General features: G+C 44.3%; 1 protein-coding gene and 1 pseudogene across 3 annotated transcripts in view; one reads left to right on the forward strand and one right to left on the reverse strand.

The window, feature by feature from the left end:
* Positions 1 to 22,227, reverse strand: part of LOC147025110 (single-stranded DNA-binding protein 3-like) — a 164,862-nt gene that overhangs the window by 74,910 nt on the left and 67,725 nt on the right. The gene's annotated exons all lie outside the window — the stretch shown is intronic.
* On the forward strand, positions 16,791 to 18,214 carry LOC147025111 (uncharacterized; annotated as a pseudogene).

A 22,227-nucleotide genomic window follows, 5' to 3' on the forward strand; every position in this document is an offset into this window, starting at 1 on the left:
TCGTGTACGTGTTGTCCTACTATTGTGTTCTAAGGAGGAACCAAGTAATGCTCTTGAAAAGTTCATATTAAAGGGCACCAATTTTTAAAAGAATTTTATCACACACATGCACATTATCTTATGGGTTTTCGTTTGCAAAGAACAAAAAAAAAAACAACTATGTACTGACGTGTTTTAATAGATATATGTAGGACGCATCTTTATATGAACTTTTCGAGAGCATTACTTGGTTCCCCCTAAGAACACAAGGGTAGTACAACATGTATATGAGATTTTTTTTGAATGCGCCCTATTTTCTATCATCTGGCATTTTCACAAGCCATGGAATGTCTCTTCATTTCTATTGTTTTCCACATGGCACATACCATATAAAGGGGCCTTTTCTATGCCCCTGGCATTTTCCCCAACAATATCATGGGTGATGAAGGTTGTGGTCAAGTTTCACCAAATCGTGTGTGTGGTTTTGAAGAAAGCAAATGCCTATTTTTGGAGGCAACCTCCCCCCCCCCCCCCCCGTAGAAATTTTCAGTGCCTGTGTTAAAGTTGCATACAGAGAAACTGTTCCATATAGAGGGGGATGTGTCGCTTCGTGCTCCATTGATTGATGCAGAAGTCTGCTTCTAACAACACCGCCATTGAACCTTGGACTGCACAAGAGCAGAACTCAAGCTCATAGCAAATGAGCAAAAACTATCAAAAAAGCAAAAACTATGGCACTTAAGTGGAATTTGTTTTGAAAGCCATTAATTAGACATATTGTCCAACGTACATTCCAAATTTCAGCTGTTTTCAATGAATAGCCTTTGATATATTGCTGTGGAGCTGAGTTTCGGCGATGAGCACGACCGCTAGATGGAGCAGTAGAGTCGGCTCCACCGAACACCCGGAATATATACGTCGTCACCCCGGATAACTCCGGAGCTGACGGGTCCCTTATCGGACCGAAGATCACCAATAGGTCGACTGCGTGGGATAGGGTCGAATGCCAATTTCAATTTACCTAAATACCCACGTCGTCCAAACTACCAGGGAAATTCACCCTCGGCGGAGCTCGAGCGGAACGAGCCAGTAGCGTGCTCGAACCGTGCGTAACCCGAGCGGATGGTTACCGAGATCCGTCAGTCCAAATGCACAATTTACCCTCGCTACTTCTCAACACGCACTGTGCTAAACCAATGAAGAAAACACAAAAATGAGCTGAAACATTTAACAGGGGATTCATTTATAATAGGGGGGGGGGGAGGGAACATACAAGGAGCAGAGTTAAACCGACTAAAAGAAGAAATGCAATCAATGTACAAGCACAGAGCACTTAACAATTCCTACTTACAGACGGGGCCCAAGGACACACACACGCACACACAAATAGAAAATGGACCCGATGGGTCTTCAGTTGGTAGAGCTGGCCTGGGGTACCTGCCCCGCCTCGTGTGGTCACACTGACTCGAATCACCACAGTGGGACTCGAACCCACAACCTAAATTCCACGACCACGACCGTCTGCAGGGCCCTCGTCGACAACCACTCACTGGCTTTGGATGCCAGGTTGGAAAATGCCTGGACTGAGAATGTCCTATCCCACCAGGAACGTCTCACACACGATCCTCGTTGCTTGGCAAAATGCCACAATCTCGCCAACTGGCCAACGCTCCTGCCATGAGCACACAGTCTCTCCACTCGTTGGTCCAGACCACCACCCTTTCTCTTCAGGAGGGAGGGGCTTCTCTTTCTGGCCACTCGCCTCCTCATTGGTCGGACCCATCACGCAATTCCCTGGCCATCCTCCATTGGAAAGGCCCACGGTAGGCGGGGCAACTCCCACCCTTTTGGGCGGAGTCCCGAGCGGAGGCGTTTGTGGCTCCGCCCACCTCCTCGCCTTCGGCCACGTGCGTAATGGCGATCGTGTTGGGTCCGAAACGGGGTGGGTGAGACGCCCGCTCCTTGCCGATTGGCTAAAGAGGGACACCATGCCTGTTAGACTCCGCCCACGCGCGCGCTTGCTGGTGAGCACGTGGAGAATATATAAAATAAATCCTAACTATAAAAAATAACTCTGCAGCGCACGAACATTTAATTCCCATTAGACTAGGGACGGGTTCTATCTATAAACACACACTTACTGGCATAACTGTTCTATTGGGACCTGAATGTTGAGTGCTCATGGCTTCCAGATTCGCAACACTATGAGTGCCAACACATTTCAGATGGATGGACGAACGGATGGACTGACAGACACCAACGTGAATTTCAAGGTTTTTTTCGTTAAAAACTCAAGAATGCCAAAATAGGCATTGCTGAAATTTGGAACATATTACCTGGACATACAAAGGATTTACTTCTGAAATTTGCAGCCAATTTCGTCCAGTCCAAGATGATAAACAAATTTTCAGTCCCCATGTAAAAGTTGCATGCAGAGAAACTGCCTCAATAAAGTGAAGCATCCCTCCCTTGATATTCACGCTTGATATTCCCATGTGAGAATTTTAATAATTTTAAATTTGCACATATGTTGCAACTATTGACATTGTTTATGTAAAAAAAAATTTACAACTGATATTTACTCGTTTTATTATTTGATATTATTTGACATTATATATCAAATATATCTATTAAATCTACTTATATCTATTAAAACACGATAGTTTTATAATTTGATATTATAAAAGTAATATTTGTAAAAAATACTATATAGAAAAATATAAAATATTATAAAAGTAATCAAATATTTTTTTTTATAAATAATAAAACTACAAATATATTGTAGTAGTTATCGTTATTAAATAAATATTCATGGTAACAAGGCGATAGTGGAATTTTTCTTCTCTCAGGCAAGAGTAAAGGCTCCAAGCAGCCACAGGAGGGCGAAATGAACACGCAAGGCAAAGCACAGCACAGGAACATGAAGGATGACTCAAGGCCCCGAGGTAAAGCATGACTCGCAGAAGAACAAAACTGGAAGCCGGAAAACAGTATTGAACACAGGCAGAATGGAAAATCGCTTCCGGCCTTTGCTTTACTGACAGATGGAACTCTGGATGTAGCAAATTTTTGCAAGCAGTAAATAAAATACAATGACGGCGGTGACTTTTTGGAGTTAGTTAAACAAAGTTTTGGAGTTAAGGATGACTTGGTTTGACTACAGTAAGGCATAGCATGCACAGCGTGGTTTCTTAACGTATGCAGTCAGAGTTGCTGGGGTGAAGAGCTAGTTAGTCAGCGACCTGGTGGATGTTGTCAGCTTACATCCACTTAGCATGGTCCCTTGAGACTGCAAAAGCCTTCAAAGGGGAACAAAAGAAAACAACAGAAAGATTCAGGAGACAGCACAGACCCACGTAGCCAAGGTAAGCCCGCAGTGAAAGGGGTGTATGTGCTGGCTGGGATGAGTTACAATGGAGGGCACAAGTAGATCAAGGATTACTTTGGTATTTTTACTGGGCTTTCCTCGTGACATCAGAGTGAGGCTTGGTTGCAGTAAGCCTAAAAATCTGAGTGGAAACCAAGAAGAAATGGGTGCTATTGACTGTTAAGATGAGGAGGGAAAGAAAAGGAATGAGTGAAGGGTGCAGTGCAAAGTGTTGAGGAGTAGTGTAGAACAACAGGATGGACACACCAGTAATGGTACCTGGAAGATAGAAGGGGCCATAGGCGCCACCAGGCAGGCATGCTGTCACGATGGGGTGGGAGAGCCCCGAGTATGGGGCTTGAGGCAGCAGTGGCCGCACCACTCTGAATCACCCATACGCCAAGGAAAAACCATGACGCCGGCCCTCAAATGACCTCTCAACCTCATTCCAAGTTCGACCTGAGATTGCCTCCAAACTTCTTACCATATTGGGCTTCAGATTCCCTCTCAACATCTTATCATGTTGGGTCTCAGATGGCCTCTGAACTTCTCACCTTATTGCGTCTCAGACACCCTCTCAACATTTCACCAATATTTGGCCTTCGATGCCCTCTCAACCTCCCAGTACTAATGGTCTATATTTCCAAAAGTAATTGCGGGGTGAACAGGAATAAATGTGAAAACAGCCAGAGGAAGAAATTACCTGCAGAAATTGTGGGTGACGAAAAACGGTCGTGTTGGTAGCACGCTCATAGATGGGTCGGCAAGCCTAAAGTTTCAAGTAAACATAGACCTTAATGAGATGTGTTGGTACATAAAATTTAGTTGTGTAGCATCCTTTGAAAGGAATCTTGAGATGGCCTTTCCCCTCGTTTGCAATTGCCGGGTGACAATGATCGATGTCATTCGCACAAGCTATCTTTCGTAAGACTCGGCCTTTGTGTGCCGTACTGTGGTTAAATTCCACACAAAGAGGGAAGGGGAAGGGAAGGAATGTGGGGGGTTCAGTACTGAGAAGGAGAGTGGTGAAATCACTGGTGCAGAGTAATGACATCAAAGTACAGAGGCAGCTGGCAAGGTACACAATACTCTCGACACAAGCCTGCAAACAATACATGACAATGTAACATAATGTAACGCAAGACATCAAAGACATTTTTAGTCGACCTGTTTTTTTTTTAAGTCTGTTAAAGGCTAAAGGGTCACAGTTGAAAGGTAGTAAAGAACATAAAAGTTTTTTATATAGGAAATCTTTACGCAATGAAAGTAAAAAAACAAAATATAAATAAACTCAAGGATTGTGGTCTGCCTATATATACTAAAGCACCAAATAATTTGCACAGAAGAGGCCTCCAGACGTATTGCGAGATGGAAATGTATGAAGCAGGCCAAGGGTTAACAGGAAGTATCCGTTATTTATTCATGAAGGTTTATGGGGCTGCAGAGGCCTGAGGATGAAAGTTCAAAACACAGCTCTTATCTCCACCATCCCTCTACCCTCCAAGATATACCCTTCTCATCAGAAATTATTTATTTCTTTACAAACTTGCGTACTTCATTAATTCAGTGGCCTGGTGGAGAAACAACAGAATAATTGCTCGTTTTCACTGTCACGTCTAAATTGTTGAGCAAAATATGCAATTTGATAACGGTCACCGTTGGGAGGAGGTGTTTGAAGTTTCCACAGAGGCATGTTTCTCATTGAACAGCAGCGAAGAAAGGGATAAAAAGCAAATATATAAATCGAATAGGTGTGTAGTGTTTAGTAATGAAAACACTACACCTATTCGATGTATATGTTTGCTCCGCTCTTTCCGTGCTTTGTCTTCCCCCCCCCCCACCCTCACATTCCTGCACCGGTCACACGGTCCACCATATCCACCCCACACTGGTGAAACTCCCGAAATCCAGAATCACTGCTCACCTTCAATCACTTGTTATTTTTCCCCCACTTGTAGAACCAACTTCCACATTATTTTAATCTCAATCGTCCCTCCAAGTCTTCAAAGGCAGCTGTTCACCACCATCTCAGATCATCCCCCATCCAAAACCATTATCTTTTCTACCCCCATTAACCACCCCGACTCCCCCAACCCCAAGGCCGCCTTCTTCCAAATTTTCAGTTCCTGAGAGATTACTTCTGTCTCCATCTTGTCCTCCCATACCCCTCTTTTCCTCCCCACACCCATTATTTGTTCAAGTCCCTCTATTCTGTCCTTCATCCCTGCTGTTGGTGTTTCCCTTTCTCTCTGTTGTTCCTTTTGTTCTATTGCTTCCTGATCCGTTCAGTGTTGTAGCTCTTCCACGAGCCTTGACTGAATACAACAATAATAATAATAATAATAATAATAATAATAATAATAATGAGGAACGCTTGAAGTGGGTTGGGATGGTGTGTGAGGGGAATGTGGTGTGAAGTCATTGCTCGGTAGTAATACTGAGGTAGTTGAGGGTCTAAAGGTGAAGGATTTGTGGGACACATTGGTGCCGGATAAGAAATAAATGTCCAACATACCAGGTACAGCATGTCATTTTGTTTTTACATTGTCATCCTGATTATGATCTCACCACCGACGTTTTCTCCCCTGTTTGTCTGTCTGTGAGCAGGATATCTCAAGAAGTTTGGGACAGATTCAGACGAAACTTGGTGGGCAAGTTGGGTGTGTGACAATGGCCAATTGATTCGATTTTGGTGAAGATCCAGATCCGAGAATTTTTAAATGATGCTTCACCATGGAGAGATACGTCGGGCCAAAAACGATGCATGGCACAATATTTCAAAAAGTTATGAAAGGATTCGGACCAAACTAGGTGTATGAGTTTTTTTTTTTTTTTTTTGTATACCTTGGTCGAGGCTCGTATGAGAGCTAACACACAACTCACAGCAAGGAGGCATGAGACAAGAGGGGCGGGAGTGGAAGGGACAAAACAGTGGGGAACAGACACATTAGGTGAACTGTGGAAGGGAGAGGGATGGGGATGGGACGGGGAACATGGCGAAGAGAAGATGGACATTTCAGGGACTTTCAGGAAGGAAAGCAGGAGAAATGAAGGAAGTGGGCTTGGGTGGATTATCGGGGGTAGAAAAGATCGAGGATTTGGATGGGGGAAGATAACAGGTGGTGGTGAACAGCTGTTTTGAAAGCCTGGAGGGAAGAATGGGAAAGAATAGAGTGAGGAAGTTTATTCCAAAGGCGGGAAAAAAGAGGAATGAAAGAGTGGAGATGAGCAGTGATTCGTGATTTTGGTAGTTTTACCAGAAGGGGGTTGTTGGCGGACCTTGAGCGCCCTGTGGAAATGTGGTTGGGACAAATCGCAGAGAGAGCAGGGGGGGCAAGGCTGGAGAGGAGTCGGTAGAAGACAGAAAGACCACCGACCAACCTGCGGTGATTGAGTGAGAGGCCCAAAGACTCAGCTTCATTGCGGGAGATGCCGATGATCTTAAATGCCCTGGTTTCGACAGCATGAAGCCGAGAAAGGTGGGAGGCAGGAGCACCAGCCCAGAGGGGAGAGCAGTACTCCATCAGGCTACGGACAAAAGCTTTGTAAGTGGTCAGGAGCTCAAGAGGGCCGAGGAAGGACTTAGCACGACGGAGGATTCCCAGTCGGCGACTGGCTTTTGAGGCGAGGTTGGAAATGTGACTTTCCCAGGAAAGGTCATGGCAGATAGTGAGACCTAGAAGCTTGAAAGAAAAGACTTCTTCCAGAGGATTGTTGAGAAAGTGGATGGGAGGGTTTTGTAAACGGTCCTTTCGAAGAGACATAGTGAGTTGGTTAGGTGACAATAACAACTTGATTAGATTTCGGTTAAAGTTTGGATCCAGATCCGGCCTATCAGTGGGATATAAAACGTAAACTGTTCAGCCTGGCGGAGGTGTGCGCTCAACCGAGTGCCGTTCTAGTTTTCTGATTGGTTTGACTGGTATTTATCAAATTTGAATGCGTCACGATCAATGTCATTCTTACCAGCTTCTGAGAAGATGAGTGGCATGTTGCTCTATAAGGTCAGATAGACAATCACTGAACTAACCGAAGCACCGGCCAAGGTACGATCATGCAGGAGAGTGAGAGAAGTGATTAAAAGTCTTTGATGCAATGGGCACTCGGTCCACAGGTCAACAGAGTGAACTCATTTCTTGTTTTAAAATCTCATGTGGTTGAAATACTGCCCAGGAGGTTTGTTTTTTCAAATGAACTATTGTTACATTCCATTCCAAACTCACAAACTGTTGAAACAAACTCCCACAAATCCTTGTTCCAACTCCCCTAAACCCACGCTTTCTCTCAACACTCCGACACCCACCCCCCTGTACCCTACCAAATAGCATCACACGTCGCCTTCATTCTTTGACCTTTCATACACTCTCTTGGAAGTTGTTTACATTCAACCTAACATTTACTTTCTTATCACCACCGAGTGGGTTTAAATGCTCTTTCTTCCACTTTTATATGTGGGAATGATGTGCCGAACCATGTGCATTATGGTCTTCAGGCGATGCCTCAAGCACAGTGACCAGGACCACGTGACCGTGTTTTGATTTTTTTCCCCCCCACCCCGAGCTCATGCCACAAATGAGAAAAAAACACATCTCGGAGCCACTTCCTGAGATTAGGAGTGGCGGCATGGCAGGTGAGCGATTAATCACGAGGCAGAGAGGCATAATGTGGCGGGTCGAGAACGATGAACGGTTTTAGCTTTCACACACCTGAAGGAATGAACACACAAACACCGACTTGAAAGAAGGTCGTTCGTCGTCTCGAGGCAACAGTGATTTCAGATGAATCAACTGGAAATCTAACAATGTGCACCATTCCACATTTTGAGGTCCACTACTAGTGGTCAGGTCAGGTCAGGTATGGGAGCATGCACCAGAGCAGTGCGTCGCTGCGTCCACTTTCCACCCGGTACTCCAGGGGTCTCCGTCTGACTACAAGAGTAGTCGACCCTCAAGGTCTAATCCTCACCCTGAAAGCCCATCCCAAAAGTGGTAACTGTCTGTAGGCTGCAAGGCAGCAATTCTTGAGTCTGATAACTTCATTCTGTAGGAGCTGAGCTCAGAAGGACCACAGAAGTCATGAAACCCCTTGCACAAAGAGCAATCTTTAAAAAGATCTGCAGTAATGCTCCGTTAATTATGTATTATGTTAATTATAACCTATTACACACTAATTAGATGAGAGAGGATTGCGAACAAAAAGCGTGCAATAATTTATTACGCTTTAGTGAGAGCACGAGTGAGTGGTGAGAGGAGGATGCAGATGAATAATTTCCGACAAAACGACAGTGTGGATCATTTCATTCCTCTGCTCCACTCTGGGGGGTTAGAATTCACTGGCGGCTCAGTGTATAACACCAGCTCAAGTGGCATAAGAGCTGACATGCACACGCAGCACAATCTGAGCAAACAAGACAATATGCACTTATCACCTCCTGCACAAATAAATGTCCACCACGCTCATCCCTGATCCTCACCCTTTATTAACACCCAACCATCACTGCCTTACACACAACTCAAGGATCTCAAGAGCCGCCCCCTCCCTTTCCCCAAAGCCATCTTCATTGCCCCTTTAGCCCCTCACATTCCCATCTCCCCTGTCCTCGTATCCCTCCAGCTACTTCCCTTCTGCATAACCCTCTTCCTCCACTCCTCCACCCTTAGCTTACCCTCCCCCAGCAGCTAGCTGAACATCCCAGGAGCCTCATAAACCCGTCTGCCCGGCACACAGCGCAACATGGTATGGAGCGACGGCTGGTGCAGGGACACAATCACGATCAGGCGGTGCGGTCTATCACTCATTCCATTATATCCACCTGTCTCTGCATGTAAACTCAATGAAAGGCGAGCAAAATGGCCGTTCTCGCAAACGTCTGCCTCTGAATCGAACTCGGATAAAATCAAGGCGATGCAAATTCCCTTGCGATTAGTCAAAGCCGTGTCTGCACGGAACGAGGGCCTGGTTCAATGGCCTAGGCCGCATGATGCAGAGCAAGACGAAACCGCTTTCAAACCCGTGGTCATAAGCGTCTCATGCCTCTCAATGTGTGCCAAACAGCATGTGTGCACTAACACTGGTTTATAGCACCTGGTCGGTGATGAGTGATTCTTGGTTTGAGGTTTGGAGTTCGCAAATAAGACACTCAGCTGAGCTTCAAAAATTGTAATAAATGAATAACAATCATCTGATGTGGTTAGTGTGTGGCAGTGGAAGCCGCACACAACACATCTCATTGAAGGGCCCCCAGGTTATTGGTCTGGGTACCACTCTTGCAAGAGTAACAGTTACATTTTCTTCTTTTGACATCGATCTAAGGCTAATGGAGATCAGCTTGTACGAAGATAACGTGCAGGCCAAACACACCGGTGTACTCCAAGGTGAATCCAACCGGCATGAGCAGACAATGGGCAAGCACGGATGGTACATGGGATTTGAACAGCCGTTGCGATGGGAACACCAACAGCTACAGCAGCACCGGCAAATACTTTGGAGATTTATTTCATTCTTTTCTATCATCGATACCCAGAAGCATTTGCAGAAGTTTGCATCAAAAATCAACAATAGTTGGGATTTTGCCGAGAATCATCCAGCCAGTTACATGATGACTTACAGCGGGTGAGATCAGAGCTAGGTTCTCAATTTTTATAAAACTTTCTAATTTAACAACCTTATTGTGTTTAAGGCTCACTTCGGTTCCGCTGCGACAAAATGCAGGGATGAGCATTTCGTAAGACGTTTTTTAATGCCTCTTCGGGTTATGGATGTTGTGCACATTTATATACAAACCTCACAGCCACAGCATCGCAGCTCCAGGTGCCAGTGAACTTTCCAGTAGACCATGTTTTGTGGCCTGCCGCTGCCAATTACTGCCAGGACCAGGACAACAGACTGCCAGCTTAACCCCTTCCTTGCCTTCTTACCTCCTCCATGCTTTCGCAGTAAGCCTGAGCTTGCAGCTGGACAGGCTTTTCCGAACAGTGTTCATTATTGGAATTCTCGATTGAAAGTTAACTAATCACTCCACTGATTTCGTGGCAACTAGAGGCGTTGCAAATCATTCATGATATATATATATATATATATATATATATATATATATATATATATATATATATATATATATATATATATATATATATTCATTAGATTTCTAAACCACTGGTTCAAAAATCAAATCTGATGTCGAGCTGAAAGCAGCATCTTTGATCAGGACTATGACCATTTCTGCACAAGTTCAGACAGTTGTCTCTGATGTAAATACTTTGTAGCTACTGGGAGCTGTTATGGAACTCGGATGTCGAGATTGACAACAAAGCTTGTACGGCTGCAAGTTACCGTATATGTTCAGGATTTGCACTTTGCACCTTACCCAGTGTGTCCCTGTGTACTCATTCTTGTTGTAAAATTTGCTTACAGCTTTGGCAGTTGCCAGGCGATGACTGCAGTTTTGATGCCATTGGCCCAAAGCCAAGAATCCGGTCAGAGCTCTGGCCTCAGGCACTGGTAATTAGCAAAATGTTTTCCGTTCTACACACCCACACGATCAACAGCAACTCATCTCCCCTCTCGCACTTTCAGCAGCCTTCCATCGACCCTCTCACACCCCCAACATCTTCACATCTCCCCCATCACACTTTCAGCACCGTCTCATCTCCCCCATCACACCGGTATCACGTCATATCCCTCATCACACCTTTGGCATCCTCTTATCTATCCCCTCAAATCTGCAGCATCCTCTCTTCTGCACATCACATCTCCCGCCACCCTCTCATACTTTCAGCAGCTTCTCTTCTTCCCCATCACACCTGTGGCACCCTCTCATAAACCCCTTCATTCCTTTAGCACTCTCTTTATCTCCCCGCATCACACCTTCAGCACTCTCTCATCAACCGCTCCATATCTTAAACACTCTCTCATATCCCTGCATCACATGTCTCACGTCGTCTCATCTCCCCTCTGATATCTTCAGCACACTCTCTTTCCCCATCACACCTTCAGCATCCTCATCTTCCCCATCACACTTTCACCACCGTCTCATCTTTCCCATCACACCTCCAGGATAATCTCTTCTCCCCCATCATCCTTTCATCAACCCCTTCATACCTTTACCACTCTATCATCTCCCCATCACACCTCTAGCATCATCTCATCTCCCATCTAATACCTTCAGCATACGCTCTTTCCCCATCACACCTCCAGCATCCTTTCATCTCCCCAATCACACCCCATAATTCCTTCCTCTTTCCCCATCACACCTCCAGCATCCTCTCATCTCCCCAATCACATCCCATAATTCCTTCCTCTTTCCCCATCACATCTCCAGCATCCTCTCATCTCCCCAATCACATCCCCATAATTCCTTCGTCTTTCTTCATCACACCTCCAGCATCCTCTTGTTTCCCCCATCAAACCCCCATAATTCCTTCATCCTTTCTCATCACACCTTCAGCATTCTCTCATCTCCCCCCTCATATCTTCAGCATACTCTCTTTCCCCATCATGCCTCCAGCATTCCGTCATATTCCCCCAAGACAGCAAAAGCACCTTCTGATCTCTCCTCTCACACCTCCAGCACACTCTCATCTCTCCCCATCATAGCAATAGCATCTTCTTATCCATTACTCCTCTCACATCATCAGCCCCAACCTATCCCTTCTCTTACAACCATGTCATCCTTGTATTCCTGTTTAACCCCCCCCCCTCTTCCCTACTTAAGATCTGTCTCAATTCACACTCATTCAGTTTTCTCTCATTTTACTTGTCATACCTCAAGATTCTCCTCCAATTTCCACCACTTGATTTCAGCACATTATCCTATAACTCTTTATCTCTTCACCACATACTCTCTTCGGCAGAATCCCATCCGCACAATGGCAGCTCCTCACGAAACGACATTCATCAAACAAGACTTGAAGCATGCCGACCGTTCGCCAAGCAAAGCTTGAACTATGAACAATCTTCATCAAACGAGAGCTACAGCGTGGAGATTGCTTGCCAAACGACCTGCAAAATGAAGGTTCTCCACCAACCAGGAGTTGCAGTGTCAACATGCAACACACAGAACAGAACGAGCTTTGATTGTGCAGATTTCTGACAATTCCACAAGAAAAATTAAAATGAAAAACAGACATGTTGGACAAAAGAAACAAGAAAAGCCCTGATCAGGAAATTTGACGTCTGCCCCAGGGGAGTGCTAAACAGCTGGGGTAGGCTCCAAGCCATCTGTGTGCAGCAGGTCACGGACAGACATATGTTTCATGAACCGTGCTGACTTGATATGTGATGATCATCCTGAAAGAATTTAACACTCTGCACTAGTACACGGAACTGCCTGCTTGTGTTATGGAGGAATTCCACAATTGAAACACTTATTTCAAAGTGGGGGTGGGGAATAACGAATTCCATTGTTACGATTAGGACAGCCACATTATAGCAGTAGCTGTATTTAATCATGTGGGGGAATTATTCACCAGTGCCATATAGGGAGGTTAAACTAAAAATGTAGCTTTGGGATGAGCCTCATTTCGCTCGCGGCACATACATCATCATGTACATCATGTAGATGTCGCGAGTAAGGGACATCATCCCACAGATAACTGAGTTATTCCTCCATGCAACAATAGCGTTATGTCATAAAGAAGCACATATTTTCGAGTTTTAGATTTATCCGTCGCCGTGTGTCTTTCTTTATGGGCAAAGTGCGATCATACGTAACAGCTGCACAAAAATTCCAAACATGACACAAATCCACTCCGTATTTTCCCATCTGCCAAAGTCCTCATTATGGGCGGGTGGGGGACCCGACTGCTCCATTAATCAGCCATAGGGAAGCCTGCGGCGGGTAGGCAGCAAGACATGGTCACGTCACAATGGCCTGCGGATCGAAGAAAACACGGTTTGGTTTTAACCCCTTACGTCCCACGGACTCACCCCTTGTCCATTTTGTTGTTTGTAGACCTCCCTCGCAATGATTTCTCAAGAGTTCTGATGAAATTCTGATCAGATTTCCATACGACCTCATTACTAATCGTCGGATATCCTCGTAAGTGCTGTGTGCGGCACTTGATAATTGGCAACGTAAATATAGCTTGAGATGTGTCCATATTCCCACTGTTTCTTAGTGGGCACCGTGCAGAAGATGAGGCTCATCAGGGAACTCACATAATCTCTCATCTCATTCGCTCAAATTCAATCGTATTTGAAGGCTCGTTGTGAAATGCTGATCGATTGTTCCACCGAGATGATCAGGAAAAGTTCGTTTGATGGAGATTATTATCAACCACGAGCCATATTCAGAGAGAGAGAGAGAAAAGAAAAATAGCAAAATCTCTTTTATAATAAACCAAGTCGGTTTAGTGTTCCCATCTGAATATTTGGCTCATGATGTTGCAATTTTGGCTTCAAATCTCATACAACAGATTGATTTCTCCATTGTCAACTAATGTTGTTCTATCTCTTTGAAAAAGTACACTGACGTCTTCGAGAGTCTTTGTTCTGCTTGTGGTTTGATGTAGAAGCTCCTCCATGAGGCTTAGATCTCAAGTTTTAAGACAATGTCCTCAGGAAGCATTGATTGAGATGTACTTTACCCCCCCCCTCCCCCTGGCACCGAAGGCGGATGAAGGTTATGTTTACACCCCCCCCTGTCTCTCTGTCCGTCTGTTTGTCTGTGAGCAGGATGTCTCAAAAATCTATGGATAGATTCGGACAATACTTGGTGGATAGGTTGGCTGTGTGACGAGGATGAAATGATTTGATTTTGGTGAAGATCTGGATGTGAATACAAGAGTTTAATTTATTTTTAAATGATTCTTCACCATTAAGAGTTGGGGGCAACAAACGATATGTAGCAAGATATTTCAAAAAGTTGTGGATGGATTACGGCAAAACTTGGTGGATGAGTTGGAAAGGTGACAAGGACAAGCCAATTATATTTTGCTTCACGTCCATCTGCAGATCCGGCCTATCAATGGCGACAAAAAGTAAAATGTTCAGCATGGCGGAGGTATGCACTCTACCGAGTGATGTTCTAGTTTTTTACGTTTGTGATTTTTGGGGGCAATCTGTTTATTATGCTTGCAAAAGTGGTAAAATGTTTGACCCCCTTCCTCTCTTAAACCTCCTAGCTTCTCCCTCCATCTCCCTTTCATTCCATCTCCTTACACTCCCTTTTCCTTTCTCCACATACTCCCATACCTTCCTTTATATCTCATCTTCTCTTCCTTTTCTCAATTTTAATTTCCTCAAATTGTTCCCAACCTCCCACCCAAATATGTATGTAATGAATTTATGGCTCTTTATTGCCTTGGATGTGAGAACTTAAAAATGCTTCGACGATGGTCGGGTTTGGGTAACCATAGCTTAATTGGAAGACACCTGGAGACAAAGACAACCTTCCAGCTGTTTCACCAAGTCGATTAGGGTCTCCTTTACCTCTAGTTATATTTTTGTACTTTCTCGAGCACAACAGTTGATCCTTCGGAAATTTTCTTCTCATTCATCCACCTGGTGTGTGCCACGGTTTAGAATAGGTACACAGTATCCCTGCGTGTCAAAAGAGAGGACTAAAGGAGTTGGCATCAGGAATGGCATCTGGCCATAAAACATTGCCTCAAAAAAGGGAATCATGATGAGTACAATTATAGATGGTCAAGGTACAGCCTGAAGTACCCCGTGGGGGTCCTCACCGCCTCTCGTCAAAAATCAAGGTAGGGAACCCAATAGAAGCAAGGGAGGAAATTACACCATTCATGACGACCAAATGTCTGATGCCCCACATAGAGATCGGTTGCTGAGGTTTGGGACCTGGAATGTAGGGACAATGGCAGGGAGACCAGCAGAAGTGGTGGAAGTATTGGTCACAAGAAGAGTGGACAAATGTTGTGTGCAGAAGACTAGATGGAAGGGAAGTGGTGCAAGAATGGTGAAGGGTTGACAGGGACAGAACGAGATGGAAGGGAAGTGGTGTGAGAATGATGAAGGGTAGACAGGGACAGAAGTACAAGTTTGTGTGGCAAGGGTACCTGGAAGGTGTGTATGATGTTGGTGTCCTGTTTTCTGAGGAGTTTGTAGACATTGTGGTGAGTGTGACTGGAGTGAGCGAAAGGTTGATGATGGTGAGAATGATGATGGAAAGCTCTTGGTGAATGTCATCTCGGGATATGCCCAGCAGGTCAGTCGGAGCGATGAAGAGAAGGACAAGTTCTGGTGTGTGATAGAGAAGTTGATGGAAAATGTGAAAGGAGGAAGTTGTTGTGGCAGGAGGAGACTTGAATAGACATGTGGGAAGGAGGACAGATGGTTTTGAGGGAGTCCATGGAGGTTACAGATATGGTGTGAGGAACGGAGAAGGTGAAAGGATTTTGGAGTTTGCTGATTTTCAATACTCAATTCCAGAAAGCGGATCATAAGCTCGTTACATACACGTCAGATGGGTCGATGACAATGGTTCACTACCTGATGGTGCATAGGTGAGATAGGGGGAACCTCCAGGACACAAATGTGATCCCGGGGGAGGAGGCTGTTTCACAGCACCACTTGGTTGTCTGCGACATAAGATGGATGAAAGGTGCGGGGAGAGCTCGGCGGGTGAAGTACCAACCGAGGATGAAGGTGTGGAAGTTGAAAGAGGTGACAGTGAAGGAGGAATTAAGAGAGAGGTTGAGTATGGCAGAGGATGATGTGGTTGAGGTTGAAAGTGGTTTGATGTCAATGAAAGATAGTCTTTTGGGAGTCATTGGTGAGGTATGTGGATGGATAAAAGGACCACCGAGACACTTGGCAACATGGTGGTGGGATAATGAAGTTGGAAAGAGGATTGACGAGAAGAGGAAGGAGTTCAGGGAGTGGCAGAAGGCGAAGGGTACGGTGGCAGAAGAAGCAGTGTATGAAAGTTATAAAGCAGCTAAAAAGGCTGCAAAGAAAGAGGTAGCAAAGGCGAAGGAGGCACATAGGAAAATGCTTGGAGAACATTTGGATTCAGAAGAGGGTAAGAGAGCGGTATTCAGGATTGCAAAGCAGATAGTGAAAGAGAGGTTTGATGTGACGGGGGTGAGTTGCTTGAAGGATGAAGTCGGTGAAACCATTGTGGACCCAGATGGAATTAAAGGAAGATGGAAGAGATATATGTAAAGGCTGTTGAATGTGGAGAATGAATGGGATGGCAACATGGAGAGCAACCCAATTTTCGGACCAGCAGAGAAGACAACTGAGAAGGAAGTCGAGGAAGCTATAAGAGCAATGAGGAGTAGAAAAGCAGGAGGGCCGACGGGAGTTGTGGGAGATATGTTGAAGGCAACGGGAAGTTGGGGAGTGAAGAGAATGACAGAGATCTGTAATCTGGTGGTGAAAGGCGGCCGCATTCCAGTGGATTGGGAACTGAGTACCCTCGTCCCTCTGTACAAGGGGAAAGGTGACCCTCTGGACGATAAAGTTATTGGAGCATGGAATGAAGGTATTGGAAAGGGTGTTGGAAAAGAGGATAAGGAAGAAAGTGAAGATTGACAAAATGCAGTTTGGATTTATGCCAGGAAAAGGAACGACAGATGCGATTTTTTTATTGTAAGGCAGTTGCAGGAGAAGTACATGGACAATAGGAAGAAGTTGTTTCTTGGGTTTGTTGATTTGGAGAAAGCATTCGATAGGGTTCCACGCAAAGTAGTGACATGGGCATTGAGGAAGTTAGGAGTGGAGGAATGGTTGATCAGATTCGTGATGGCCATGTACGAGAGAGCACGCACAGCTGTAAGGACGAAGGACGGGAACAGTGGTGAGTTTGAGGTGAAGGTGGGAGTACATCAGGGATCGGTACTAAGTCCACTAGTATTTGTAGTTGTGATGGAGGTGCTGGCTCAGAGTGCAAAGGAGGGTTTACTGTCGGAGTTGTATGCAGATGATTTGGTGTTGATTGTGGAGAGTTGGGATGGACTGAAGGAGAAGATGAATAAGTGGAAGAAATGTATGGAGGTAAAAGGTTTGAAGGTGAATATCGGAAAGACGAAGGTGATGGCAAGTGATAAAACATGTGGTGAAGTGGCAAGTGGCCGTGTGCAGGAAGAGTGTTGCAGTGAACCCCATTCCATGTACAGTGTGCGCTGAATGGGTTCATCAGAAATGTAGTGGTGTGAGAGGGTCATTTACCAGTGTGGGAGCTACATTATTCAAGTGTAAGGTATGCATAGAGGGAGTTTCAGATGGAGGAAACGTTGCGTTAGATCTTGGAGTTTGTGTGAAGTTGTAAGGTGTGAAAACATTTTGCTACTTAGGAGACATGCTGCATGGAGAAGATGGGTCAGACTCGGCGATGGCTGCGAGAGTGAGATGTGGATGTGCATGGAAGAAGTTTCGGGAATGGAGTGGCGTGCTGACGAGGACGGGAGTGCTATTGAAGTTGAAGGGAAAGGCGTATGCTACATGTGTGAGAAGTGCTATGATTTATGAGAGTGAGACATGGGTAATGGATGTAGATCAGAAACTAAGGCTGGAAATGGTGGAAATGCGAATAATTCAGTGGATGTGCGGAATATCGTTGAGAGAGAAGAAGACAAATGATGAATTGCAGAAGATGATGGGAATAGAGCCTGTGATGGATGTTGTGAAGAGAAACAGGTTGAGATGGTTGGGTCATGTGTTGAGGAAGGATGAAAGTGACTGGGTAAGAAGAGTGATGGAAATTAATGTAGAAGGAAGTAGAGGATGAGGAAGACCAAGAAAGACTTGGCTAAAGGTGGTGGAAGAAGAAATGCAGGTAAGGGGGTTAACAAGGGGAGATGCAGAAAATAGGGAAAAGTGGAGAAGATTGTCATGGGGTCTGCAAGGCTAACCCCCCTCGAGCAGGGGAAATGGCCTTAAAAATTCCTGTTGTGTGTGTTGTCATCCCTGTTTCCTACCTGTGTACTTCAGAGCAAACTAACACACTTGCATTTGGTCTGTCATTCAAGACAGGTGAAATCAAATGGTCTTGATGAAAACCTGGCATTATATGTTGGATACAACTTGAAACAAAGGCAGAATATCTGAACAGTCATAGAAGGCAAACACCTTGAGTTCCTCACCCTTCACTTCCTCTCCCTTTCTTTTACCAACCCCAACCCTGCTTACAAGTCTGTTTAGCGAGAAGCAACCCTGGACAGGCTTCTGTAACTATTTAGGATACCCAACTGCCACAGCCTGCTCACTAGATTAAGTGAACGTTTCATCTGCAAATGTAGAGAGGTTTGAGCTAAACTTGAAAGCTCATCCACAATGAGCCCCAACAGCATCAGCTCCCTCATGCTCAAAATCTGTGCCTCTATTCCAGCTTTTCCCCTTTCTTTGCTCTTCTCCAGTTCTTTCACAGAGGGTCAACTGCTTTCTTTATTCAAGGTATGTAATGCCACCCATATTAATAACGGTGATGCCCGAACTTATCCTCTGAGTTCCACACCAACGAGTCAGCCTTCTACCCATCACCAGTACGATAGTGGAATCTTTAATTGCTGAAAGCATTCCGTCTTATTGGAAAAAGCATTTGCTTATTTGCAATTTTGTTCCAAGAGTGAGTTTTCCACCAAAATTAATCTGGCACACATACGGTATTGGATCTAAAAAAAAAAAAAAACCGAAATGGTGCAGTCGAGAGGTATTTAAAGGGATATAACAATTCTGCAATCTCCTCTCCTCTTATTATTAAACCTCGGCTTCTGTAGCTATTTAGGATACTCAGCAGATGAAACGCAACGCTTCTGCAACATTGCTGGAGATTGCTCTTTGGTTTGAAGCAAAATGTTGCAGGAACATTGCGTGTTCGCTCGGTAGTCTCTGTATACTTTTTCAGTTCTCATTCATCCACCAATATCTGCCTCTTCCCCTCTACCCGTCTATCAGTCTCTTGAACCACTACCCTCTGTGTGCCATCTCTTCCATGAATCCGAATTTTATTGCGAAAGGTAACCAGAGGAATGTGAATTGGACAACCATATAAGATGATGAGAAAGTTTCACAAAAAATGAAAATGATTATGTATTTAGATGATAAGGGGAGAAATAATGGAGGAAATGCCACAATGTTGAGAGGGGAAAGTGTGAGAAGTGTATTTGAGCCAGCGTTGGGATTCTTATGCACTGCTCAACAACAGCATGGCTTTGATATCCAGGAATTCTCCTTTCATTCACTTTTACATACTTCAGCCAAGCTGGGTAGCGCAGGTTAACCGTTACCCTGAAGATGAGGTGAGAACAGTCATTGGGTGAAAAGCACATCTTTACACCAAAAATAGTAAAATTATCAAATATTGTAAAGCCTCATTTCCCAAATGGACCAAAAGGGTGTGTGTGTGTGTGTGTGTGCGTGCGTGCGTGCGTGCGTGCGTGCGTGCGTGCGTGCGTGTGTGTTATTAAGCTTAATGTAGATAAACAGGGCATTGAAGCATTCACCTCATCAAGGAAAGTTTTCTTTTCCAAGAAAGTTTACGAACGGATGACTCGACACGATGCCTGTTATTTTGACTGCCCTAAGGATTATTGCTTTTCAACGACAAGCAATAATAAGAGTTGTACATGTAATAACAAATAAAATCAACAATGATAACTATCCATCACCATACTCTATTATTTTCCAGACCATCGTTTCGTCCACAAGAAGTCGTGAAGGCTGAGAACCAACCCTGGACAGGCTTCGACACTGTCGCAGATGACAACCGCAGCATAAATCACAGGGCAACCTGCAATATGCACCGATGCCATCTGGGAAGAATCGCATGCAAGAATCACTCCGAGGAAGAAATGTTGGCAGTTTGGGAATATCAAATGACCACATCGAAAAGAGAGGCCAATATCACAGTATTGTTCGGTTGTGGATTTATCACTGCGTGTTGTAGGGAACCTTAATCTGCTCGCACAACCATTTTGAGACCACCCCTAAGGAATCGGATATTAGGATGTCGTTGTTGTCTATAAACTGCACGAAAAGGATGCAACTGTATAAGGCAACGAAGATTTACAGTGAAAGTGGATACCGCTTGATGTCAAACAGCTTCCCAACCTACGAATGCACTTATACAAGAGGGAGGGACGAAGAAATAGAGAAGTTCAAAAGGAAAGATAGACAAATATATCAAATGTAAATACAGGCAAAGCACAGGGTTATAATAATAAACATTTGTCCCTCAAGCTTCTGTGCCTCCTTCCCAAGCCAGCCTTTAAAAAATAAATAAATAAATCCCTCCCACCTCCACAACCTCTCATCCTTCAACCTAAACCCACCCCGTTGCCGCCGCGCCACACTGTGCTGCCAAAACTGCAACCATGGTAACACACAACCTGCTAGCCCCTAGAGCATGCCCGTCCAACTCCACAACCGTGGCCACTCAGAGTGATGTGAGAGTGAGGTCGGACGGATCTCACCTCAGCCGTTCTCACTGTCACGCAGATCGCACTTTCGTGTCTATCAATTGCCTTTCCTTCTGTCCATTTACCACGCTCTTCTCTGGCTTTGATGTTCTTGAGGCTTAAAAAAAAAAACCATCAGCAAAGCTGATAAAAAAAGATATTTTTAATATGCATTATTTTTAAATTTCAAACGTATATTTTTGGCTTTATTTACTTGAATGATTGGTTTTTCAAAAAAAATCAGGTCTCATTTAACCACCGATAGAGCTACACTTGTTATGGATTGCTAAACACATTATTTTTCTGTGTTTGTTTTCCCTCCAATTGCTGTCTGTCTGAAAAAAAAATGCCACAAGCGCTTGGACAGTACTGTTCATGAGAATATATATATATATATATATATATATATATATATATATATATATATATATATATATATATATATATATATATATATATATACATCGTTCTGATCTTCATCACAGTACTGAAAATAGCTATGGTCTTAACTTGACCCTTAATCCCATCGTTAATGGAACCCCAATCTTCACATGAAATATCTGCTTTGATTGAGCTACGGTCTATGTTAAAAACCAATACTAACGGATATTAAATATAAATTCGTGATGTATATTTAATATTCCTGACTTTGGTTGATATATGAATATCAAGCAGACTCGGTGGCATAATGGCTTGAGCATCCGCTCGGAGACTGGGAGGTCTGTGGTTTGATTCCGGCCCAGGCTGACTCGTACCAAAGACGGTTGGAATGCTCGTGCTGCCTCCTTGTCTGATGCTCAGTATTTAGAGGATAGAACACAGATAAATCCTATCAGTTGGCATCCCATTGGGGTGGGGGAAGAATTCACCATAATTCCTCAGCTGAGTGCAGACAGAAAAGTGATGTCATAACGATGGTGTCGCCTGCACCCACAGTGCCCTCAGGGGTTTCATCACTTCCTACACATACAGTGGCTGTTTGTTTGTCTGAAGACCAGTGGTGTGTGTGTGTGTGTGTGTGTGTGTGTGTGTGTGTGTGTGTGTGTGCGTGCGTGTGTGTGTGTGTGTGTGTGTGTGCGTTCATGTGTGTGTGGCATTTCCTTGCAGTTCTTCTATGAGCCTTGGACCTTTTTCAAGAACAAAACATAATTTATACCTTTATCAGCACTTTTTCCACTGGGAAAATCATTCTCCTTTGCCAATGTAAAAATTTCAATCTCAATCTTTTATCAAGCCTGATATAATGTACAGACTAATAAATGGACATTTCATGCATACACATTTAAAAAATACACTAATCTAAGGCTTATGGTGGAGATGGTATGTATGAGGGAGATGTTTAAAAGATTCTTGGAACAAGATAGTCACAATAGTCCAAGACACTCCAAAGTAAGTTTTTTTCAATGTACAAGTAATCCTACTATTAATTTGCAATTGGTCACCAGCTTTGACACCAATGTAATTTTTTTTAATTACAGACCCTAGACATCAAAAAGCTACAGATATCGAACAGACAGT

Source organism: Eptatretus burgeri, chromosome 6 (genome assembly GCF_056783735.1).
Source record: "Eptatretus burgeri isolate ZD-2024b chromosome 6, Ebu_testis_v1, whole genome shotgun sequence".
Classification (NCBI taxonomy): Eukaryota; Metazoa; Chordata; class Myxini; order Myxiniformes; family Myxinidae; genus Eptatretus; species Eptatretus burgeri.